Source organism: Urocampus carinirostris, chromosome 15, assembly GCF_059441175.1.
Source record: "Urocampus carinirostris isolate Australia breed hairy pipefish chromosome 15, RoL_Ucar_1.0, whole genome shotgun sequence".
Classification (NCBI taxonomy): domain Eukaryota; kingdom Metazoa; phylum Chordata; class Actinopteri; order Syngnathiformes; family Syngnathidae; genus Urocampus; species Urocampus carinirostris.
Window position 1 is genome coordinate 32,267,314 of NC_142363.1, and position 24,483 is coordinate 32,291,796.

Sequence of the window (24,483 nt, forward strand, 5' to 3'; positions counted from 1 at the left end):
TTAAGTACAGGTTGTCATGATTACCTAAGTGGAGCAACCTGGGTTAATCATCTGATGGGCTTCCTGATTGGTTTATGTTCCCTTTTTAAGCACGCTACGCAGAGACCTCTTGGTCTGAGGATTACTTTTGTACCCCGTTTGACTCTCCTGATTTACCTGTGCCTTCTTGACTTGTTTACCTGATTCTGCCTGCCTCCGATCCGACCTGCTTCCGTCCCACGCTACGATCTTCTCTCCAGTCCCGGTAAACTCGACCTGCTTCCGTCCCACGCTACGATTGGCTACGTGTTCCGAAGTTGTCTTCACGGCGTTGCTGCTGACGTTCGACGGTCATCGCGTCTCCCGCTAACCCTTTACACTTCCCCAAATAAAATAATTGTACGAACGCTCTGGGGTCTCCTGCTCTGTTCTGGTCCTCCTGACACAGGTATCATTTTCTGTTCAGTTTGCTGGCTGTGAATCTTGAACTGAGTACTTTATGCTCAGTTAAAATTGCGGGACTAAAAGTAGGGTTCGGGTTAATGATGTTATTGTATTACAAAGTTTAACGTGGGCGCACGCGGCTTATATACAGGTGCGGCTTGTGTAAGTACAAAAGCGTTTAACCTCTTGAAATGTAGTAGGTGCGGCTTATAATCAGGTGCGCTCTATAGTCCGGAATTTACGGTAGTTTAAAATGAATTTCAACGAGCCGCAGCTGGCACCACACAGGCAGGACCAATTGGGCACCACGGCAACCGTGACACACACTTAATCATTACCATTGACATCGAAAGGCCAACCATTCCCTAGAAAATCTCCATCAATGTAGCCTCGTCAGCAGATGTAAGCTTCTATTAGCGCCCCCGTCTTTGTTTTCTGGCTATGAAACGTCGTCGGCCGACCCCATTTGGGTAAGCGAACGCATCCATCACTGTCAGCATCCTCGCTGCAAAACGTGTCGCTAACATAGCGAAGCATGTTCGCACTCAAACGGCTAAACTCGCCTTTGTTTCTCTTTCAAGGAGTTTCATCGTTGGGGAGACTTCTAGCGGCCCCCCTCTGTTGGTTTTTGATTTATTGAAATGGCCTGGACCTCCTCACCCTAAAGACCCGGGTCTGGATTGAGTTTTTGGGGATGTGTGGAATGTCCTCTTATCAGCCATCGGTCATTGAAGAGCACGGAAATTGCAGAACTCTTTCAACTGAAAAGTCTATATACGGGATCACAAGTAATGGCGGGATACCAAAAACAAGGAATGGTATAAGGTTACAGTTATAGGAAAGAAGATGTAATCAAATTACAGGTACATGGAGTTAAAACAAGGATTTCTTTGCAGTAGAGGTAAAATCAAGCCTAAGAAATTCAGCCCGACCCGACCCGAATCACGGGGATACAAACCCAATCCCGCACAAACCCAACGGATTAACTTGATTGGATGACCGAGCCCGAAATAAACCCGAAGCGTTAATTTTCCGCCGAAGTAAACCCAAAGATTTACGTACGTAAACATATCAAAAATGTACAAAAACACAGAAGTATGTACATGAATAACCACAAAAACACGCACAAAAATGTACGGAATCACACAAAACATACGTAAATACATAAAACATGTGTAAATACAAACAAAAACGTACGTAATATACAAACAAAAATGCCTTGAACACACACACACAAAAACGTACGTAAACACAAAAAAAAAATTCGTAAACACACAAAAACATACATAAATACCCACAAAAACATACATAATCACAAAAACATACGCAAACACGCACAAAAATGTACGTAACGCACCATTTTAGACCATTAGTAACTGAAACAACGTTGCAACGGCGGAAAAAAACGATATCACCCCGTCACGTAACTTCCTCATTCCCTGATCAGGACCCGACTGCGACCAATCAAAACCATTCATTGCTTAACAATTTTTATCGTCTTGTATCAATCTCGAAACTGTAATTGAAGTCCTAAACTGAAGAATTACTAGTCTGTTTTGGCATGAATCCGCGTCTATCATTCAGGTCTGTTGCTAGCTCTCTTAGCGCTGTCGGTAGCGGGGAAAAAAAAAGGAATTGCTTTGTGAATTAAAGCCTTAATCTGCTGTTTTTTCTCCAGAGACTCTTGGCCTGACGCTGCCTTCTTTTTAGAGACACGAGTGTTTCTATTTCGGAAAATCGGCGCATGCTAGGTGGATTTTACTCTTCAGGTAAGGAAAGAAGATTGGTTCAATGTCAGGGGATATGTGAAGATTAGCAGTTAGCATATTATGGATGTGAATGCAAGCTCGTACACAACATCTGATTGCGGGATTTTAGTCACATCGCATTCGTCTCCCAGGGAAAGATAAGCGAAAAGCCAATAAACAATTAAAATTGAAGCTAGGAGTTAGCTGGGAGGCAAGGTTTTGTTTGCAAAACATTAAAGGAACCGTAGCTGGCTTATAGTTCCCGCAATGAAACTGAATGGAGCATAGAAATTCAAGTTTACAGCTAATTCTATACCTCCGACCACCAGAGGCCCCCACCCGGGGTTTGAACTAGGCAGGCTTGTGTCTAACTATCCAGAACCCTGTCAAAGGACATTTGGAACATTACACTCTGTCGGGTTGTTAGGTCATTGTCGTTTCATCCCAAAACCATGCCAGGTTTCTTGTGTTTTTGGTGTCATGGTTGCCGTGGCGCCCAATTGGCCCCGCCCGTGTGTGACATTTGCCGTGGTGCCCAATTGGCCCCGCCTGTGTGTGTCACGGTTGCCATGGTGCCCAATTGGCCCTGCCTCTGTGTTTTTGTTTTTGGTGTCACGACCAGAACGGAATCGGGACCCAAATGCGTAACCACAAGTTTATTGATAGAAAGAGGAAGGGCAGCGAATCAGATTGTGATCCGTTTACGGAAGTGGATCTCCAAGGGCGGGAGATGGCGGTGTCAAAGACAGGGGAAAACAGGTCGATAGCCAGGACAGGAGAGCAAAAACGTGGTCGGGATCAAAAACGGGTCGTAAGCCGGGACGGGAGAGCGAACGTGGTCGAAGACAAAAACAGGTCGAACAGAGAGATCAGAAACGGACGGGTGGAAAAACGGGTGCAAAAAGCGGGACCGACCGGAGTCAGAGTCAAAATGCTTGCCTTGTAGGAGCAGAGGTTCGCTGACGGACTTACAACAGGTGAGTGAAAAGACGGGGCTTAAAAAAGGACAGTTGGTTGCGTGTCTGATTACTTTTTTCCTTGTCTGGGCCGAATGATTAGAGGGACCACCAGGTTTTGGCTGGTATACAATGGTTTTATGTTCTCTCCTTTTTGGTATAATGGATCGCACAGTGCTCAGGGAGATAAACATTACGAAATCTTCTTTTCCACAGTTTTTTCCCGGACTTGCCTGATGTGTTTTTTGGTCTTAATAACTCTGATTGGCTCTCTGTCTCTATTTAAACCCACTCCTATTCGTCCCCTGTTGTCAGTCCGTCTGCAAACCTCAATTAACACTAGGCAAGCCTTCTCGACCCTGACTCCCACCTGTTTTTTGCTGTCCCCCGGCTTGGACCCGTTTTTGATCCTGACCACGTCTACTCTCCCGTCCCGGCTTTCGACCTCTTTTGTCATGTCTACATCTCCTTTCCTGGCTTACAACTTGCTTCCTACCCCGACCACATTTTTGCTCTCCTGTCCCGGCTACTAACCCGCTTTTCCTGTTCCCGACACCACCATCGCTTGCCACCTAAGATCCATTTCCGCATTCGCACTGGATTGTGGGCGCATCCCTTCCTCTTTCCTTTAATAAAACTTGTGAGAAACGTCACACAATTGGGTCCCGTTTCCGTTCTGGTCCTGACATTAAAATGGGACACTCATTTACACTCCGTCATCGTTAGTCATTTAGGGCTGCATTGGATCATTCAGTCGTTAGGAAACTTCAGTTAACTGAGCTGAGAAAACAGGGGGCCAATAGTTTTGCAACACCTATTTTTGAGAGGTTTTTTTTGGGGGGGTGAAAAATAAACATTGAATTCCTTCGCCAGGCACTGTAGCTTAATAGTAAGAATCCAATCTTGTGAACAAGAATCCAATCTTGAGTTCTAGGAGGGAAGAAATCCACTAACCTCACCAAACTCAAACATCAATGACCGTAACCGCCTTCAAGTTTGTAATATTGGCGAGTCGATGTCAAGATGTCCTCTCGGAATAATTTTTTAAGTGATAGAAACACTAAAATGTAAAGGCGCTACTGCTAGTTCCTGAAATCAATGTTGACGAAATGTCAAAGACATATAGAAAGCGAGTTTCTGCTCCTATAATAAAAAAATGGACCATTAACCAGTCAATGATACGAATAAGAGCTGGTTGCAGCTTGTTCTTTAATCCAATATGGAGCTGCCGATTCATCCTAGGGCAGGAAAATATAAGATTTCCCTCTTTGATCTAGAAAAAAAAACATGATAATGTGTCATGGTTGCCGTGTTGCCCAATTGGCCCCGCCCGTGAGTGTCACGGTTGCCGTGGTGCCCAATTGGCCCCGCCCGTGAGTGTCACGGTTGCCGTGGTGCCCGATTGGCCCCGCCCGTGTGTGTCACGGTTGCCGTGGTGCCCAATTGGCCCCGCCCGTGTGTGTCACGGTTGCCGTGGTGCCCAATTGGTCCTGCCCGTGTGGTGCCAGCTGCGGCACGTTGAGAGAAACATTATTAAGAAGGATAGTGAAAAATAGGATAGTCTTGATTGTCATTGATAACAACATAGTGTTTACAACAAGACATGACATTCCCGAATAAACATGTATTAAAAGACATCAGCCGTAACATTGTGCAAAAATAAGAATAAAAAAAAAATGAAACATGACTCCAGATTTGTTATTTTCAGGGTTGGGTAGGGTTACTTTAACTGGATTACTTTCAATATCTTTTGGATTAATCCAATACCAAATATGCTAATAAAAGACAAAAGAAACTAAATATGAATAAAATGATGACTCACAACACGTGGTAAGCTTTCTCTCCTGGCTTTGATCTCTTTGATCTCCGGCAAAACTAACATCAAATGCGACCAGGGTTGGGTAGGGTTACTTTAACTGGATTACTTTCAATGACTTTTGGATTACTCCAATACCAATTATGCTAATAAAAGACAAAAGAAAGTAAATATGAATGAAATGATGACTCACAACACGTGGTAAGCTTTCTCTCCTGGCTTTGATCTCTTTGATGTCCGGCAAAACCAACATAAAATGCGACAGAAACAAAATGAAAATAAATCCAAATAGCTTGCCAACATCATTTTTGCCGTTCCGTGTGTGTGTTCCGTTGCTCCCCAAGCCTGCACAAAATTTAGTCAAGAGAAGTGACGGACAGGATAGATAACGGATCAGGATATCGAAAATTAACAGGAGAAATTAGACGGGAACGAAAACTGGAGAAAATAATAAACAGGACAAAAACGGACGGAAACTAAACTGGAATCCGAAATTGAACAGGACAACAATAAACAATAAATACCGGACTGGAGATATCACAGAAAAACAGGACCGAGTCAGAACCCTGTGGGGCAGAAGTTCATTTGACGGGCTGACCCGAAGCAAGAAAGTGCTGAGCTTAATATAAACAGAAAGTCAATCTCTCAACAAGCCACAGCTGGCACCACACGGGCAGGGCCAATTGGGCACCACGGCAACCGTGACACACACAGGCGGGGCCAATTGGGCACCACGGCAAACGTCACACACGGGCGGGGCCAATAGGGCGCCACGGAAACCATGACACCAGTGGTGATTTATCATACTGAAATCATTCCCAGAGGCTTCATACTTACTGATCAGCAGCGTCAAAGATATATATATTTAAAATAAAACAAAGCAAAATATATGTTTTATGTTTTAGCACTCAAGGACTTTTGAAAACAGAGTTGCTTTGCATATTGTTGGTAGACCTATACAGATGTCTGACTGAAACCACATCACCGTTTTGAAAGTTAGATTCAAGGCTTTTTAAGACTTCTTTAATGCCTTGGAAATCAAACATTTCTTTCAATATGTTTTTTTAATCAGATCTGAAAACGTTCCCTCTGAAAAACAGCTCTCTCCAAAATTTTGGACGTGGAAAACAAGAAATGAAAAGGATGTTTACGGTGCATCATTGATCCTCAGTCAAATCTGGTGTCACGGTTGCCATGGCGCCCAATTGGCCCCGCCCATGTGGCACCAGCTGTGGCTCATTGACGGATTGACTTTCCGTCTTTTTAAGCTCAGTGCCTATGTCAGTCTGTCAACGAACCTCTGCCCCGCAAGACGTGGGTTCTGACTGGGTCCTGTTTTCCTGTTGGTATTGCCTGTCCGGTATTCTCATCTCATCTCATCAGCCGTACCGCTTATCCTCATTAGGGTCGCGGGGGGGCTGGAGCCCATCCCAGCCATCTCCGGGCAGTGGGCAGGGGACACCCTGAACTGGTTGCCAGCCAATCGCAGGGCACACAGGGACAGACCACTCATTCGCTCATTCACACCTAGGGACAATTTGGACCGGCCAATACACCTGAAATGCATGTTTTTGGAACGTGGGAGGAAACCGGAGTGCCCGGAGGAAACCCACGCAAGCACGGGGAGAACATACAAACTCCGCACAGGAAGTCTGGAGCTGGATTTGAACCCACGACAGGTTCCCATGACATGAACTGTGCCGCACAAGAGCTAACCACTGCGCCGCCGTGCTGCCTGTCCGGTATTGTTCCCGTTTATTTTTGTCCTGTTTAATATCGGTTTCCAGTTTCATTTCCGTCTATCTTTGTCCTGTTTATTATTCTCTCCAGTTTTCGTTCCCATCTAGTTTTCCTGCTTATTGTCAATATCCTGTTACATTACCTACCCTATCCGTCCCGTCCTGTCCGGTATCGACCCCATCTGTCCGATATCAACTCGGGCAATTGGTATCGATCTTGGCTTCCTATCATTTCACGCCAGACTCCTGCCTTACGAGCTTGACTCCCCATTTCCCGTAAAGTCAAAGGCTTGCGTGAGAACGTCACGCGTTTGGGTCCTGACCCTGTTCTGGTTCCTGACAGTCATAGTACTAGATGTTTTAGTGGTAGCAATGGCTTTATTGTTACGGTATTTTCCAAACTAAAAGTCAAAGTGATTTATTTAATTTGGCTTTCTTTGCGTGTTTCCTCGAGACCCACGGTGCCCCCTGCTGGCTCATTCAAACCCTAGACTTCTCTTTTGATTTCACTTTTACTTGCAGGAGAACACTTCCATATTCTTGGTAATGCTCCCCGCCACGGACTATCAGGTAAACAGGAGAGAGGAACGCATCTGCAGGAAAGCCGGTATTGGAGGAGACAAGCCGGCAGCTTCCGCCCAGGACCTTTTATTTTCTCGTCTCTTTGCGTCTTCGGGTCCATTTCTCAGTCTGTCTCCCGTCCTCGCTTTATTCCGCTATTCTTCTCTCGCCTCCCTGTCGCTTCTTGCTTCGATTGTTTTCAGGATTGTTGACTTATTTTTTCAACCGTGAGATTTAGAAATAAATCAAAGAAAGCATTAATAGCTAAGGAGCAGGTTCGATTCCCGACTGTTCCAAGTGTCCCTGGGTAAGACACTGAACCCCAAATGCCCTCGATATGCGGGTAGTCACCTTGCATAGCTGACTCTTCTATCGGTGTGTGAGTGTGTGTGTGAACGGGTAAAGTGTGAAGTGTATTGTAAAGTGGGACTAAAAAACAGGTGGGAGTCAGGGTCGAAAAAGGCTTGCCTAGTGTTCACTGTGGTTTGCTGACAGACTGACAAAAGGGGACAGACAGGAGTGGGTTTCAATAGGGACAGGGAGCCAATCAGAGAACACTGAGCTTAAAAAGCCGGAAAGTCAATCTGTCAATAAGTCACAGCTGGTGCCACACGGGTGGGGCCAATTGGGCGCAATGGCAACAGTGACTGGTCAAGCGCACCTATTTCATGACAAGCACTCTAAAAGCCATTTTTTCCTCTACTGTCATGATTACTGATGTGAATCAACTGTACCCGCTCAACTGCCTCGGACTCTGATTGGCTCCCTGTCACTATTTAAACCTACGTCTATCGGTCAACTGTTGGCAGTCCGTCTGCGAACCTCAGTGTACCCTAGGCAAGCTTTTTCGACTCTGATTCCTACCTGTTTTTGCTCCTGTCTGTTTCTCAGCTTTGACCAGTTTTTTGATCCTGACCACGTCGACTCTCCTCGCCTGGCTTTCCACTTGTTTCCGATCCCGACCAAGTTTTTTGCTCTCCTGTCCCACCTACTGACCCGTTTTTTCCGTTCCCGACACCGCCATCGCTCGCCACAGAAGTAGCACTTCCGCGTTCAGAGCGACCAGCGATCACCAGATCGTGGGTGCAATGAGGTTCATTGACGGGCTGACCAAGGGAGAGTGAGAGCACTGAGCTTAAAGCCAATCTGTCAACGAGCCGCAGCTGGCGCCACATGGGCGGGGCCAATTGGGCGCCATGGCAACCGTGACAAAAGATGCTAACTTTGACAAGAACATTAGCGAAACGTCTTTCTTTTCTAAATCCACGCCCGAGTTTAATTCCGAGAAGAAGGTTTTTTTTATCTGAGATCCACGTTAGATTCCGCATGAGTTCCACTCTCCCTTTTATTCCCCAGCAGCCATTGTGGTCCCTCCGAGCGTCCTTAATGAAATGGTCACCCAGGTCCCCGCAGATAAGCGACCTCGGCCCCTGAAAAAAAAAAAGAAAAGCCTCCAGAGTGGGCGTGGGGATTAAGACCTAGACCCGGACCCCCGCCTCTTCCCTAAAACCCCGTGAAGAGTCTATTTCACACATGAGTGTGTGCCACCTCCCACCGCCGCTTACTCTCCATCAATGGGCGACCGCAGAAATGCAAACGGCCTCCCGGTGATTTGGTTAAGCCTTCGCCTCGGCTCGCTTGCTCCGGTCGGCTTTTGCATGAGAAAACCCGGATTCGTCCCAATATTTGTCCTCCCTACAGAGACGTTTTTGCATCCTGTTGAGAAATGATGCCTCCGTTCCTCTCCAAGTACGCCGAGAAACAAAACCTCATTGTGATAAAAGTAGTAAATCTGGGGCCCGGAACGTTTTTTTCCAGATCTGTGTCCCATATCAACAAATATACCCCTTTAAACGTGTCCCCCTTGTTGCGCTAATTTTGAACTTCATAGATAATGGTTTTAAAACCAGGTGCAAGCAGAGGTCATTCGTAAAAATGTCACAAAATACTGCAAACATGTATATTGACGTACTTATCTTCAGTGCAGACGGCGCTGGGCATAGAAAAGTGCGCCGTGTGCATAACTGAATCGTTTTTTCAATTAATCGATAAATTGGATCTCTTGAAGACATTTTTAATTTCCCCTCATTTCAATTTATTTCACTGTGTGATGTCGGAACATTTGATCAAATTTATGAAATAATAATAATAATAATAATAATAATTTCCTTGTATTGTCATTCTGTGTAACAATGTACACAGAACGAAATGTCGATTGCACCTGACCCGTTGTAGCGAGCCGATGCAGCCGCAGCCAACAGAGGGCGCCGCCGACCACTTTTTAAGTCTTAGGAATGACTCGGCCGGGGCGCGAACCACCGACCTCCCAGTCTCAAAGCGGGCGCCTTACCATAGAATGATGCCAGAGCCTGTGTCCCATATCAACAAATATACCTCTTTAAACGTGTCCCCCTTGTTGCGCTAATTTTGAACTTCATAGATAATGGTTTTAAAACCAGGTGCAAGCAGAGGTCATTCGTAAAAATGTCACAAAATACTGCAAACATGTACATTGGCATACTTATCTTCAGTGAAGACGGCGCTGGGCATAGAAGAGTGCGCTGTGTGCATAACTGAATCGTTTTTTCAATTAATCGATAAATCGGATCTCTTGAAGACATTTTTAATTTCCCCTCATTTCAATTTATTTCACTGTGTGATGACGGAACATTTGATCAAATTTATGAAATAAGAATAATGCCAGAGCCTGTGTCCCATATCAACAAATATACCTCTTTAAACGTGTCCCCCTTGTTGCGCTAATTTTGAACTTCATAGATAAGGGTTTCAAAACAAGGTGCAAGCAGAGATCTTTCGTAAAAATGTCACAAAATACTGCAAACATGTATATTGACGTACTTATCTTCAGTGCAAACGGCGCTGGTCAGAGAGAGGTGCGCTGTGTGCATATCTCCACTCACTCCTACCCCTCACCCATTCAAATTTCTATGTACGCTTGGCCCGCATTTCTGGGTGTTTAGTTTGTTGTGTGGGTTTTTGTCACAAACTGTTTAAACAGTGAACCTAAACTGTTCAATGACTTTCCTCATAAGGATTCCTTAGCAACGTGTAGCCTAAACAAGGTATGTTGGTGCAAACCTTGACTCTAAACTGTCGTGGGGAATGTGCTCTTTAGATACTGGACTGAACCAATTTAGACCACCACTGCACTGTCGGCTAAATTGAATGAATAGAGCCAGATACTTTCCGGCGTTTGTGCATGTATAGACTTACAGTTCTAAGATGCCGATCTGCTATTGGTCGACTTCATAAAAAATGCTGGTCTGCTATTGGCGGAACAACCTCCCACAATGCTTTTCTCTTTCTTCAGTCCGTTTAGAATCTCTGCTTCATAAAGACTTTGCAAGTCGTTGATACAATACTGTATTTTTATACTGTATTCATTTTCTATAGGTAACAAGGCTTGCAGTGATGCTAAAGGGAGAAGTAAAACCATGGTAACCATGGAATGAAGCTTGTGATGACCAAGAACACAAATTATATTTATATGGGAAGTTACTGTCACCTTTTGGGTGTTTTTGGAGAACTAATTCGTTTTTTTTTTTTTTAAATATTGCCGCAAAGCCCGACTCTTCTTCCAGGAATTGTTTATATTTTCTCATTAGCCCAACGGTCGCGCAGTTACGGTGATGTCACGACCAGAACAAGCAGTGGACCCAAATGCGTAACGTTTCACAAAATGCTTTATTAATGGATCGGGGAAGTCAGGGACAGGGGAAGAGAGAGTGATCTGGTGCTTGCTGGACAGGTGGAACAGGTAGCCCCCGTGACCGATGACAGATGGCGAGGCGGAGAAGCGGGGCCGGAGAGCCGAGCGTGATCGTGGACCAGGGAAGTCAGGTAGCCGGGACAGGAGAACGAAGCGAGATCGCAGATCGGAACAAGTTGGGTGGCCAGGGATCGATACAGGAAACAGGGGACGGAATCACGCAGGATACGGGTAGCTGAGACAGGACAATGGAGCGTGGATCGGGGATGGATACAGGAACCAGGGGTCGGAATCTGGCAGGATACGGGTAGCCGGGACAGGAGAACGGAGCGTGGGTCTGGGATTGATACAGGAAACAGGGGACGGAATCAGGCAGGATACGGGTAGCTGAGACAGGAGAACGGAACGTGGATCGGGGATCAATACGGGAAACAGGGGATGGAAACAGGCAGGATACGAGTAGCCGAGACCGGAGAACGGAGCGTGGATCGGGGATGGAATACAGGAAACAAGGGACGAAACTAGGCAGGATACGGGTAGCGAGAACAGGAGAACGGACCGTGGATCTGGGATCAATACAGTAAACAGGGGACGGAATCAGGCAGGATTTGGGCAGCTGAGACAGGAGAACTGAGCACGGTTCGGGAATCGATACAGGAAACAGGGGACGGAATCAGGCAGGATACGGGTAGCTGAGACAGGAGAACGGGACGTGGATCGGGGATCGATACAGGAAACAGGGGACGGAATCACGCAGGATACGGTTAGCTGAGACAGGAGAACGGAGCGTGGATCTGGGATCGATACAGGAAACAGGGGATGGAATAACGCAGGATACAGGTAGCTGAGACATGACAATGGAGCGTGGATCGGGGATGGATACAGGAACCAGGGGTCGGAATCTGGCAGGATACGGGTAGCCGGGACAGGAGAACGGAGCGTGGGTCTGGGATTGATACAGGAAACAGGGGACGGAATCAGGCAGGATACGGGTAGCTGAGACAGGAGAACGAAACGTGGATCGGGGACGGAATCAGGCAGGATACGGGTAGCTGAGATAGGAGAACGGAGCGTGGATCGGGGATCGATTAAGGAACCAGGGGTCGGAATCAGGCAGGATACGGGTAGCCGGGACAGGAGAACGGAGCGTGGATCTGGGATTAATACCGGAAACAGGGAACGGAATCAGGCAGGATACGGGTAGCTGAGGTAGGAGAACGAGACATGGATCGGAGATCGATACAGGAAATAGGGGACGAAACAAGGCAGGATACAGGTAGCTGAGACAAGAAAGCGGAGCATGGATTGGGCATTGAAACAGGAAATAGGGGACGGAATCAGGCAGGATACGGGTAGCTGAGACAGGAGAACGGAACGTAGACCGTGGATCGATACAGGAAACAGGGGACGGAATCACGCAGGATACGGGTAGCTGAGACAGGAGAACGGAGCGTGGATCGTGGATCGATACAGGAACCAGGGGATGGAATCAGGCAGGATACAGGTAGCCGGGATAGGAGAATGGAGCTTGGATCGGGGATCGATACAGGAAACAGGTTGGGATCAAAACAGGAGCCAAAGTCAAAAGTGCTTGCCTTGCATGCGCTGAGGCTCGCTGACGGACTGACCAGGAATGAACAAGAATGACGTGCTTAAATAGGAGGGGGGCTAACTAGGGAACGAGTGGCAGCTGGGGCTGAAAGAGTGAGCGCAGCACAGGGCAATTGCCAAATTGTGACAGGTGATTCAAATAGTGTTTTTAAAATGGAGGCGCCGGTTTTATGGAAAAACACAAAATATGTAAACTGTGCCAAGGAATCAAACCACGACTTCAAACCTTTCCTTAATAATAATTCTAATTCTCGCTCGCAATCGTGTGTAAACCTTGGCAAATAAATCCTCGAACTCTTCGAGGACCCCGAAAAAATGCCGTTCCCTCCGGTTAGCGCCAACTAACCGAACGGAAAATAGGAAAGTGCGTAATGTGTAACGTGTCCACCTGCAGACAAGAGCGGCCCTTGTGAGATGAGTCTGTTGTCGCCTCCGTTGCCATGCCGACCGACACCGCCGACGTCATCCGGGCAGGTCTCACACCGGGCGAGGAGATCATTCCTCGGGCCCTCGGGTTCCCGTGGCAACCGGATGCCGGCCGGAGGCATTATCAGTCCCCCCCGGCTCGAAGGTCTGGAAAAGGCCACCATGTCACTTTAACGTTCTGGTTTCAAGACAATAAATTATGGTAAAAAACACTGTATGAGGTAAAAGAAAGGATTTTAATAAAAATCCAAGGAATTTTTATTCAGAGTATTTCAAAGATTCTATTCTATAATCAGGGTTGGGTAGGGTTACTTTAACTGGATTACTTTCAATGACTTTTGGATTACTCCAATACCAAATATGCTAATAAAAGACAAAAAAACTAAATCTGAATAAAATGATGACTCACAACACGTGGTAAGCTTTCTCTCCTGGCTTTGATCTCTTTGATCTCCGGCAAAACTAACATCAAATGCGACCAGGGTTGGGTAGGGTTACTTTAACTGGATTACTTTCAATTACTTTTGGATGACTCCAATACCAGATATGCAAATAAAAGACAAAAAAACTAAATCTGAATAAAATGATGACTCACAACACGTGGTAAGCTTTCTCTCCTGGCTTTGATCTCTTTGATCTCCGGCAGTAATAACATCAAATGCGACCAGGGTTGGGTAGGGTTACTTTAACTGGATTACTTTCAATGACTTTTGGATGACTCCAATACTTAATATGCTAATAAAAGACAAAAGTAACTAAATCTGAATAAAATGATGACTCAGAACACATGGTAAGCTTTCTCTGCTGGCTTTGATCTCTTTGATCTCCGGCAAAACTAACATCAAATGCGACAGAAATAAAATGAAAATAAATCCAAACATCATTTTTGCCGTTCCATGTATTCCGTCACTCCCCAAGCCTGCTCAAAATTTAGTCATTTTATTCCTATTTAGTTTATTTTGTCTTTTATTAGCGTATTTGGTATTGGAGTAATCCAAAAGTAATCGAAAGTAATCCAGTTAAAGTAACCCTACCCAACCCTGTCTATAATAAATAAAACGTTAATGTGGAAATTAAATAGCTTGAAAGTGACTCATGAGAGAGGGAATGTAGGGTAAATTTTTAGCCCAAGCAGAATCTTTAACACCTCTGTGTTTATTTTGCATTGCACCACATTCTTGGTTAAAGCCCCAATATGTAATATTTGACCACTAGATGGCACTCTATTGTCTGGTATGGCCCAGTGAGACAAAATGCCGGACAAACATTGCACCAACCCAAATATACCCCTTTAAACGTGTCCCCCTTGTTGTGCTAATTTTGACCTTCATAGATAATGGTTTCAAAACAAGGTGCAAGCAGAGTTCATTCGTAAAAATGTCACAAAATACTGCAAACATGGATATTGACGTACTTATCTTCAGTGCAGACGGCGCTGGGCATAGAAAAGTGCGCCTTGTGCATAACTCCGCCCACCCCTACCCCTCACCCATTCAAATTTATATGTGTGCTTGGGTGTTTACAGTTTGTTGTGTGGGTTTTGTTTGGAATATTTTCACTATATGACATTAAGAACACTATGTTGTTACTATGTTATTGTGATGTTATTACTCAGTTATTAGTACAGTACACCCCCTGGATACAATGTCCCCGCATTAAGGTTTTTTCATTCTACAGTATGGATTAGAATGTTTTTCGGCTCCTCATCGCGTCATTTTCCACGCTACACAGCAACAACTCATTTCGCATGCGGAATAGCTCCTAATATTCAAGGCAAGATCTTAAAGTTCTCCAAATGTTTTCTGTGACTTGGCCACAATTTCCACAAATTTTATTAATTTTTAGGACCAATTAGAAACCGAAACTTCAACCTGGGAAAAAAACTAAAGGGGCGCTCCCTGATATTTCTCACGAGGACGATTTCACCGTCAATAGATTTGTTGAGCAAACAGAATGGCTAAAAAATGTTTTTTTTTTTGTTTCTGAGAAATTTAAAAAAATAAAATGTAAGACATTAAAGCTCTCCAAGTATTTTCTCTGATGTGGCCACAATTTCAGTAAATTCTATTGATTTTTTGGCACAATTAAAAACCGAAACTGCAACCTGGAAAAAGACCAAAGAGACGCTCTTTGACAATTCTCACTAGGACGATTTCACCGTCAATAGATTTGTTGAGCAAATAGAATGGCTAAAAAAATTAACATTTATTTTCTTTCCAAAAATGTAAAAAAAAAAGGGGGCAAGACATTACAGTTCTCCAGATATTTTCTGTGACCAATACACGATTTTTATAAATTCTATTGATTTTTTAGGATCAATTAGAAACCGAAACTTCAACCTGAGAAAAAAAACAAAAGGGCGCTCCCTGACATTTCTCACAAGGAAAATTTCAACGTCATTAGATTTGTTGAGCAAACAGAATGGCTAAAAAAAAAAGGGCAAGACATTAAAGTTCTCCAAATGTTTTATGTGACTTGGCCACAATTTCCATAAATTATATTGATTTTTTTGGACCAATTAGAAACCGAAACTGCAACCTGGGAAAAGACCCAAGATACGCTCTTTGATATTTCTCATGAAGACGATATCACTGTCAATAGATTTATTGAGCAAACAGAATGGCTAAAAAAATGTAACATTTTTTCTTTCTAAAAATGTAAAAAAAAAAAAAAAAGGGCAAGACATTAAAGCTGTCCAAATGTTTTCTGTGACTTGGATTTCCATAAATTCTATTGATTTTTAGGACCAACTAGAAACCGAAACTTCAACCTGGGAAAAAAAACAAAGGGGCGCTCCCTGACATTTCTCACGAGGACGATTTCATCGTCATTAGATTTGTTGAGCAAACATTTCCCTCCAGCCGTGCGCCTTTGGGACTTCGAAACAAAAAAAAAAAGTTTATTAAAAATCAAAGCGAAGGATAAAAAAAACAAAAACGAGAAGAAAAACAACCCAGCGGACGTGACCTTCCTCTCTGGGAGCGTTGCATCTTGGGTAAGATAAGACGACAAGCGGCGTTTGTAACCCTGGCGCCAACTTTCTTTCTTTTATCGGCAGTTAGCGTTCTTATCTTTGGTTTTGTATCACTCTACTCCTCCTTTGTCAGTTTTTGTAATCATCACTCCTCCCTTTCAAAACATCTGCTTGCAGGAAATACAAGATATCTTTTGAACTGTGATTGAAAAGATCGCATTTCTTTCTTTATTCAACTGGAGTTTAATAATAAATATACCTTTAGTTTATTTTGAAATTATGGCACAGTAGACAAATAGTATAGGACATAAAGTAAGTTGGGTTACACAAATAAAAATTGCCGAATCGCGATAAAGAGAAACCTAAGCAGACTTCTTCATGGCCAAGTTTAAGCACTTTTTAAGCACTTTCAAGGCCAATTTTTCCAATACCGCCAAAGGAAGAAATCCAGCAAAGATCAAAAGGTTTCTGACAATGGCCACAATTTCAAACATTTTCAAGCACTTCGCCCAATGTTCAAGCATTTCCCCGACCTTAAAAACACAACATTAAAACTCAAGCATTTTTAAGGATTTCAAGCACCTGTACGAACCCTGCTCATGGTATTGTGTAGCAGACAGACGAACAGACCAACAGATACAGTAGCTAGATACAATAGATAGATACAATAGATAGATAGATAGATACAATAGATAGATAGATAGATAGATAGATAGATAGATAGATAGATAGACAGACAGACAGACAGACAGACAGACAGACAGACAGACACAGACAGACAGACAGACAGACAGATAGATAGAGAGATAGAGAGATAGAGAGAAAGAGAGAGAGACACAGACAGACAGACAGACAGACAGACAGACAGACAGACAGATAGATATAGATCGAGACATCGATAGAGAGATAGAGATAGAGCGAGACATCGATAGAGAGATAGAAAGATAGTGATAGATAGATAGTGATAGATAGATAGAGCGAGAGAGAGTTCGACAGATCGAGAGATAGAGGGATAGAAAGAGTGATAGATAAATAAATAGAGATAGATAGATAGATAGAGAGAGAGAGAGAGAGAGAGAGGGAGAGAGGGAGAGAGAGAGAGAGAGAGGGAGAGAGGGAGAGAGGGAGAGAGGGAGAGAGATAAAGATATATCGAGAGATCGAGACATCGATAGAGAGATAGATAGAGATAGATAGATGGAGAGCGAGAGATAGATAGAGAGCGAGAGAGAGAGATCGACAGATCGAGAGATAGAGCGATAGAGAGAGTGATAGAGAGTGATAGATAGATAGATAGATAGATAGATAGATAGATAGATAGAGAGAGATAGAGATATATCGAGAGATCGAGACATCGATATAGAGATAGATAGATGGAGAGATAGATAGAGAGTGAGAGAGAGATCGACAGATCGAGAGATAGAGCGATAGAGAGAGTGATAGATAGATAGATAGATAGAGAGATGGAGAGATTGATAGAGATACAGAGATCGAAAGATAGATAATTGATCAGCTGTTTTTAAGAAGAAAATCGATAAATACAACGTCGCTACAGTTACTCAGTACTTGAGTAATTTTTTTCACCAAGTACTTTTTTACATTTTTACTCAAGTAATTAATTGGATGACTACTTTTTACTTCTACATGACTCATATCATTCCGAATAAAAGTACTTTTACTTGTGTTATTTTTTGGGCTAATATACCCCACCTCTGACTATTCTGAATCTTTTACCTTAGTTTCCATTTAACTGATTTTGAGTCCCTTTAGTGCAGGGGTGTCAAACTCATTTTAAGTCGGGGGCCACACGATAGAACAAACATTCTGTCGGGGGCCGGACGAGTAGATTAAAGAGAAAGAAAAAGAGAGATAAAGAAATAAGAGAATGAGGGAGGGAAAAGGAGAGAGGGCGGGACAAAGAAAGAGACAGAGAGGGAGGGAGCGTGAGCAACAAAAGACAAAAAATTGTGAGAAAGGGGGAAAAGAAAGGGAGAGGAAGAAAGAAATCCAGAAGAAATAGAAAGACAGAAGGAGAGAAAAGAGAAAAGAAAGCGCCAAGGGTAGGAAGAGAGAAAGAGCAAAGAGAGAAAAGGAAAAAAGGAAGTTAGAGCAAAAGAAGTTAAAAAGACACAGAGAGAGAAAGAGACAAAGAGCAACACAGGAAGAGAAAAAGAGAGACACAGAGAGTGAAAGAGACAGAGAGAGAGAGAGAGAGAGAGAGAGACAAAGAGAGAGAAAGAAATACAATTACAGTGTCTTTGTGAGAGGCACCTGAGTTTGGCAACATCAAGTGGACCTATTTCCACCTGCAGCTTGTTTTTCTCTTGTGCTTCTCTGAGTGTTGTCTCGCGGGCCGGATTTAATCCCTCAGCGGGCCTGATCTGGCCCGCGGGCCGCCTGTTTGACACCTGGGCTTTAGTGTCACTCATTTTCTGTTTGTAACCTTCTTGACACTATATTTTTCCCTAAACTCCGTAGTTCGAAGTATATTTTATCCTTTATTTGAACAGGAATTTTTTTTTTTTTTACACGCCCACCCCGCAAAGTCTAAAAGCCCGTCAAATTCCTCAAATTAACGGCGCTAATCCAATTAAGCTCCGTTCCGAAACTCCAGACGGACACGATTCATTATTGAACGAGCTCAATGAAATGGCAAATTCTAATAATGGTGCTTTATTAGCTTAAAGGATTACTACATGAGAGAGGGTGCTAATAATCTTTTGGCTAATGGCGGGGATAGCAAGGAAACACACATTCGTAGCATGCGTTAGCATTTTAGTTTTCCGCTATTTGACAGAAAATAAGAATAAGTATTCCTTCAATTTTTCAAAAGTGAGAAGATAAAGATAAATACAGAACGAAATTAGAGTTGTGTGATGTATTTGAGTCAAAACAGAATGGATAGTTTTTTTTAAATAAATAGTAGTTTGCTTTCTATGGTCAATTTGCCCTTCGGGCCAAAGCTAGCAGAGAGTTTGTTAGTTAAGGTAAAAAAAAAAGAAGAAAAACACTGCACTTTAACACAGAGATAAAGCTAGCGGAAAGTTTGTTAGCCTTCCCTGGCCTTTGCCCCTTCGGGACAATGGGGACTAAGAGGGCTGAAATCCACGGCTTTCTCTTCACAGCCAGGAAACCATCCCCGATGATTTAAATGAGATAATTATCTTAGAATCAGGAGGTAGAGCGCTCGTCTTGGGATCAAGGGATCCCAGTTCGAATCCCGGCTCGTCCGTGTTACATGTCGAAGTGTCCTTGGGTAAGACACTGGACCCCTAATACCCCCAATAAGCAGGTTAGCGTCTTACATGGCTGCAATACAAGGCCGCTATTGGGAAATGTGGAGCACATTGTAAAGCGCTTTGGGAAGTCATTGACTTGAAAAGCGCTATATAAATGCAGATCATTTCATTTCATATTCTTTCAGTTGATTCAATTTCCTTGCCATATCAATAAATCGTAGTTGGTTAATATATATATTGTAATGGACATTTAAAGCTAAAATGCAATGTTTAGAGTATTGCTTTCTTCATGATAAGTAATACTAGAGACAAAAAGAGGCTATTTCGGGAACTAATTCATATGGAACTCGTCAGCACCACCTGCTGGCCAAATCGGTAACCACCGAATTAGATTCTGTAAAAATAAATACATTTCTTCCCCCTCGCTAACACCGCGAGTCCTTTTGTCAATAATGTTCTATATTCTTTCAGTTGATTCAATTTCTTTGCCATATCAATAAATCGTAGTTGGTTAATATATATATTGATCTGCAATGGACTGCAAAATCAATCATTTAGAGCTAAAATACAATGTTTAGAGTATTGCTTTCATCATGATAAATGACACTAGAGACAAAAAGAGGCTATTTCGGGAACAAATTCATGTGGAACTCGTCAGCACCACCTGCTGGCCGAATTGGTAACCACCGAATTAGATTCTGTAAAAATGAATACATTTCTTCCCCCTCGCTAACACCGCGAGTCCTTGTGTCAATAATGTTCTATATTCTTTAAGTTGATTCAATTTCTTTGCCATATCAATAAATCGTAGTTGGTTAAAATCAAACAATGTGTTGATCTGCAATGGACTGCAAAATCAATCATTCAAATGATACTTTTTTTATTTTATTTTAATGATACTAGGGACAAAAAGAGGCTATTTCGGGAACTAATTCATGTGGAACCCGTCAGCACCACCGGCTGGCCGAATCGGTAACCACCGAATTAGATTCTGTAAAAATAAATACATTTCTTCCCCCTCGCTAACACCGCGAGTCCTTGTGTCATTAATGTTCTATATTCTGTAAGTTGATTCAATTTCTTTGCCATATCAATAAATCGTAGTTGGTTAAAATCAAACAATGGGTTGGTCTGCAATGGACTGCAAAATCAATCATTGAAAGCTAAAATACAATGTTTAGAGTATGGCTTCCTTCATGATAAATGATTCTAGAGACAAACAGAGCTATTTCGGGAACTAATTCATGTGGAACTCGTCAGCACCACCTGCTGGCCAAATCAGTAACCACCAAATTAGATTCTGTAAAAATAAATAAATTTCTTCCCCCTCGCTAACACCGCGAGTCTTTGTGTCAATAATGTTCTATATTCTTTCAGTTGATTCAATTTCTTTGCCATATCAATAAATCGTAGTTGGTTAAAATCAAACAATGTGTTGGTCTGCAATGGACTGCAAAATCAATCATTTAAATGATACTTTTTTATTTTATTTTAATGATACTAGGGACAAAAAAGAGGCTATTTCGGGAACTAATTCATGTGGAACCCGTCAGCACCACCGGCTGGCCGAATCGGTAACCATCGAATTGGATTCTGTAAAAATAAATACATTCCAAGCAATTGTCTTTACAGTATAATAAAATGATGAAGGCTGAATCAGGAAGTGACACGTATCGACCAAAACGGGAAGCCTAGAAACAAAATGGCCGCAAAACCCGCAATACTTTAAAGCAGCTAATCTGCGTTTGACTTCAAAGCTCATTTTCAAAAGTTATACTTGAAGCAATAAATACCGAACAATATTTACCAGCCTAGGATCAGAAGTCCCAATTAAAAACATAAATGACTTTTCTTGAAAACCGCCATTCCGATTGTTTGTAGTAACGCGAGGATAAAAAGTGGAATAAAACAATTTGCGTGACATTAGCGACGGCTCTTAGCCTCGGGATTAAAGACTCTTCTTTTGCTAGCTCTGCCGGAGAAGTAATTAACAATGACGGACGCCGTCGTGGCGAATTAGATAAAAATTCAATTATTTCTCTCTCCGGCTTTAGTGCGGATTTCCCTCTCTGTTCCCCTGAATGGCTAATGCGTAGTAGCAAGTTGCATTCACTCTGTTAAATTGACTTGAGTAGGTTTTGGAGCTTTTTTTTTTTACTTCTTTTTCAATAAATACATTATTTTTACTTGAGTAGATTTGTGAAAAGGAAACTGTGCTCTTACTCTGCTACATTAGGCTACATTGAACCCGTGCATTTATTTCGGAAGCGACCATGTTTCTTTTATTTAGATTTGAACAGTGACCTAAACAACCACCAGGTGCAGGGTTGGGTAGGGTTACTTTAACTTCATTACTTTCAATTACTTTTGGATTACTCCAATACCAAATATGCTAATAAAAGACAAAAGAAACGAAATATGAATAAAATGACTCAATTTTCTGCAGGCTTGGGGAGTAACGGATTACACGGAACGGCAAAAATGATGTTTGGATTTTTTTTCATTTTGTTTCTGTGGCATTTGATGTTAGTTTTGCCGGAGTTCAAAGAGATCAAAGCCAGGAGAGAAAGCTTACCACGTGTTGTGAGTCATCATTTTATTCATATTTAGTTTCTTTTGTCTTTTATGAGCATATTTGATATTGGAGTAATCCAAAAGTAATTGAAAGTAATCAAGTTAAAGTAACCCTACCCAAACCTGACCAGGTATCATGATTACTGATGTGACTCAGCTGTGCCCGCTCATTTGTCGCCAACCGCCCCGGGCTCTGATTGGCTCCCTGTCACTCTTTGAACCATGTTGTGTCTGTCCCCTGTTGTCGGTCCGTCTGCGAACCTCTGTGTATACAAGGCAAGCCTTTTTTCGACCCTGACTCACGCCTGTCCCGTTTTTGCTCCCATTTGTCTCCGGCTACGACCTGTTTTGATCCTGACCACGTCAGCTCTACCGTCCCGGCTTACGACCTATTTTTGATCCCGACTACGTCTACTCTCCCGTCCTGACTTACGACCCGTTTCCAACCACGCTTTGCTCTCCCAGTCCCGGCTACCGACCTGTTTTTCCGTTCCCGACACCGCCATCGCTCGCTACGGAAGACCCACTTCTGTGTTCGGATCACAATCCGAGGGCGAGAGCGACTTGCTTCCTGCGTCCAGCGAATACCGGATCGTTTGCGCAGCCCTTCCTCTTTCTTTCAACAAAACTTGAGGTAAACGTTATGCGATTGGGTCTACCCACTTCCGCGGCTGAGCAACCTACTCCCCACGACCAACGATCTCCGAAACGAGTGTGCGCTCCTTTCTTTCTCCCGCCATAAAACTGTGAGTAACGTTACGCGAGTGGGTCCTGTTCTGGCTCTGACACAGTTAATGGTTTTAGTTAGTTGAAAATTTAAATAACAACAAATGAATCATTATATTTCTACAATGTGTTTTTAGTATATATAGAATAGAATAGAATAGACCTTTATTGTCATTGAAAATGGGTTAACATATTGTGACAACGAAATTGGGCATGTCACTCCAGTTTCACACATTCACACATTCATATATATTACTATACTATTCACACACACATATATATATATATTTATATATATATATATATATACATCTTTTATTTATAAATACATTTTTCTCAGCAAAACAAAACAAAAATATAAAAAATGAATTAATTAAAGTGTAATCAAAGTAAAAAAATGGATACCAAAATTCACCTTGATAACAATGACAAGAAAGATAATTCTATTAGATTCTATTCTCGTTGTAAACAATGTAAATGGTAAATGGTCTGCATTTATATATAGGTTGTCAATTCAAGACCTCCCAAAGAGCTTTACAATGTGCTTCACACTTACCCATTCACACACACACTCACACACCAATAGCGAGTCGGCCTCCAAACGTTTTGAGGATAATCAAGATGCTAAATGGTAAATGGTCTGCATTTCTATAGCGCTTTTCAAGTCAATGAAGACCTCCCAAAGCGCTTTACAATGTGCTTCACACTCACCCATTCACACACACACTCACACACCAATAGGGAGTCAGCCTCCAAACGTTTTGAGGATAATCAAGATGCTAAATGGTAAATGGTCTGCATTTCTATAGCACTTTTCAAGTCAATGAAGAGCTCCCAAAGCGCTTTACAATGTGCTTCACACTTACCCATTCACACACACCAATAGGGAGTCAGCCTACCTGCTTATCGGGGGCATTAGGGATTCAGTGTCTTGCCCAAGGACACTTCGACATATAACATGGTCATGTTATCATTAATAACAATAAAGGCAATACTAAATCAGTGTTTTGGTTTGCCTGCGTCCCTGCGTCCTAGACGCATCATTTTTGCTGGGGACGCATTGTGTCAAATCAACGTGCGTCCCCGGCACTCAACTTTTCGTCAGGCAGATCCGCCATTGTTGTTTTGGTCTCGCGGTTCGAGTTTTCGTCCGCACGCCGATCTCGGAAAACAAGATTACGTCATTGTTGTGGTGGAATTCCGTCTCTTCTTAGAGAACCGTCTTTTTCGGCTCAACTCATTCAAGAGAGCCGGCTCTCAAACGGCTCACTTGCTTTGATGCATTATATTACGAATTATGATGTTGTATAAATCCCTTTAATCAGTATATTAGCAACAATAATTGAATGCAGAAAAGGAATTCATAATTTGAATAAGAAAATTCTACTTAATTCTATTTGTATGTATTTTTTCCTTCTAGAGTGAACGTCCAAGCGACTTCATTTTTGAAGTTTTATTGTAATAAACCTCATTCATGTCGAGCAACTCAGTATCTCACAACAAAACATATATGATAAAACAAAACACATGTACAATATAACATATTAAACTATATAAATAAACACGTTTGGAAAAACAAATATGGTGTAAGATTATTTTGTATTTTGTAAGGGAAAATATGACAGTTGGAGCCGAGGAGGTTGACAGGTATGAGTATGCCTCCGAAAAAACAGTATTAGGTGCAAATCAATACAAAATTGGTGATTTCTTCAGTGTCGGTAATAAGTCGAAACATAATGCAGAAAGTGATAACAACGGCAATGATTCTGGCACGAAAAAACGGCGGAGAAGTTCTTCGGAAGATCGCGGAGGCAAGGAAAACACGCGCGTTGAAGCCAACGATTCGACGAAAGAAAATAAACAAAAGAATATAGATTAATATAATGATTTCAGCAATATCATTTTGTATAATGTAAAATATTGTTGTGAACTGAAACCTCTTGAAGTGATAACTGATTTGT

General features: G+C 42.7%; 1 long non-coding RNA gene across 1 annotated transcript in view; it reads right to left on the minus strand.

The window, feature by feature from the left end:
• Positions 1–12,980: 12,980 nt before the first annotated feature.
• Positions 12,981–24,483, minus strand: part of LOC148352184 (uncharacterized) — an 83,131-nt gene continuing 71,628 nt past the window's right edge. Inside the window, exon 3 of the long non-coding RNA XR_015852888.1 lies at positions 12,981–13,157. This is a non-coding gene — a long non-coding RNA (uncharacterized LOC148352184). The remainder of the gene's footprint in view (positions 13,158–24,483) is intronic.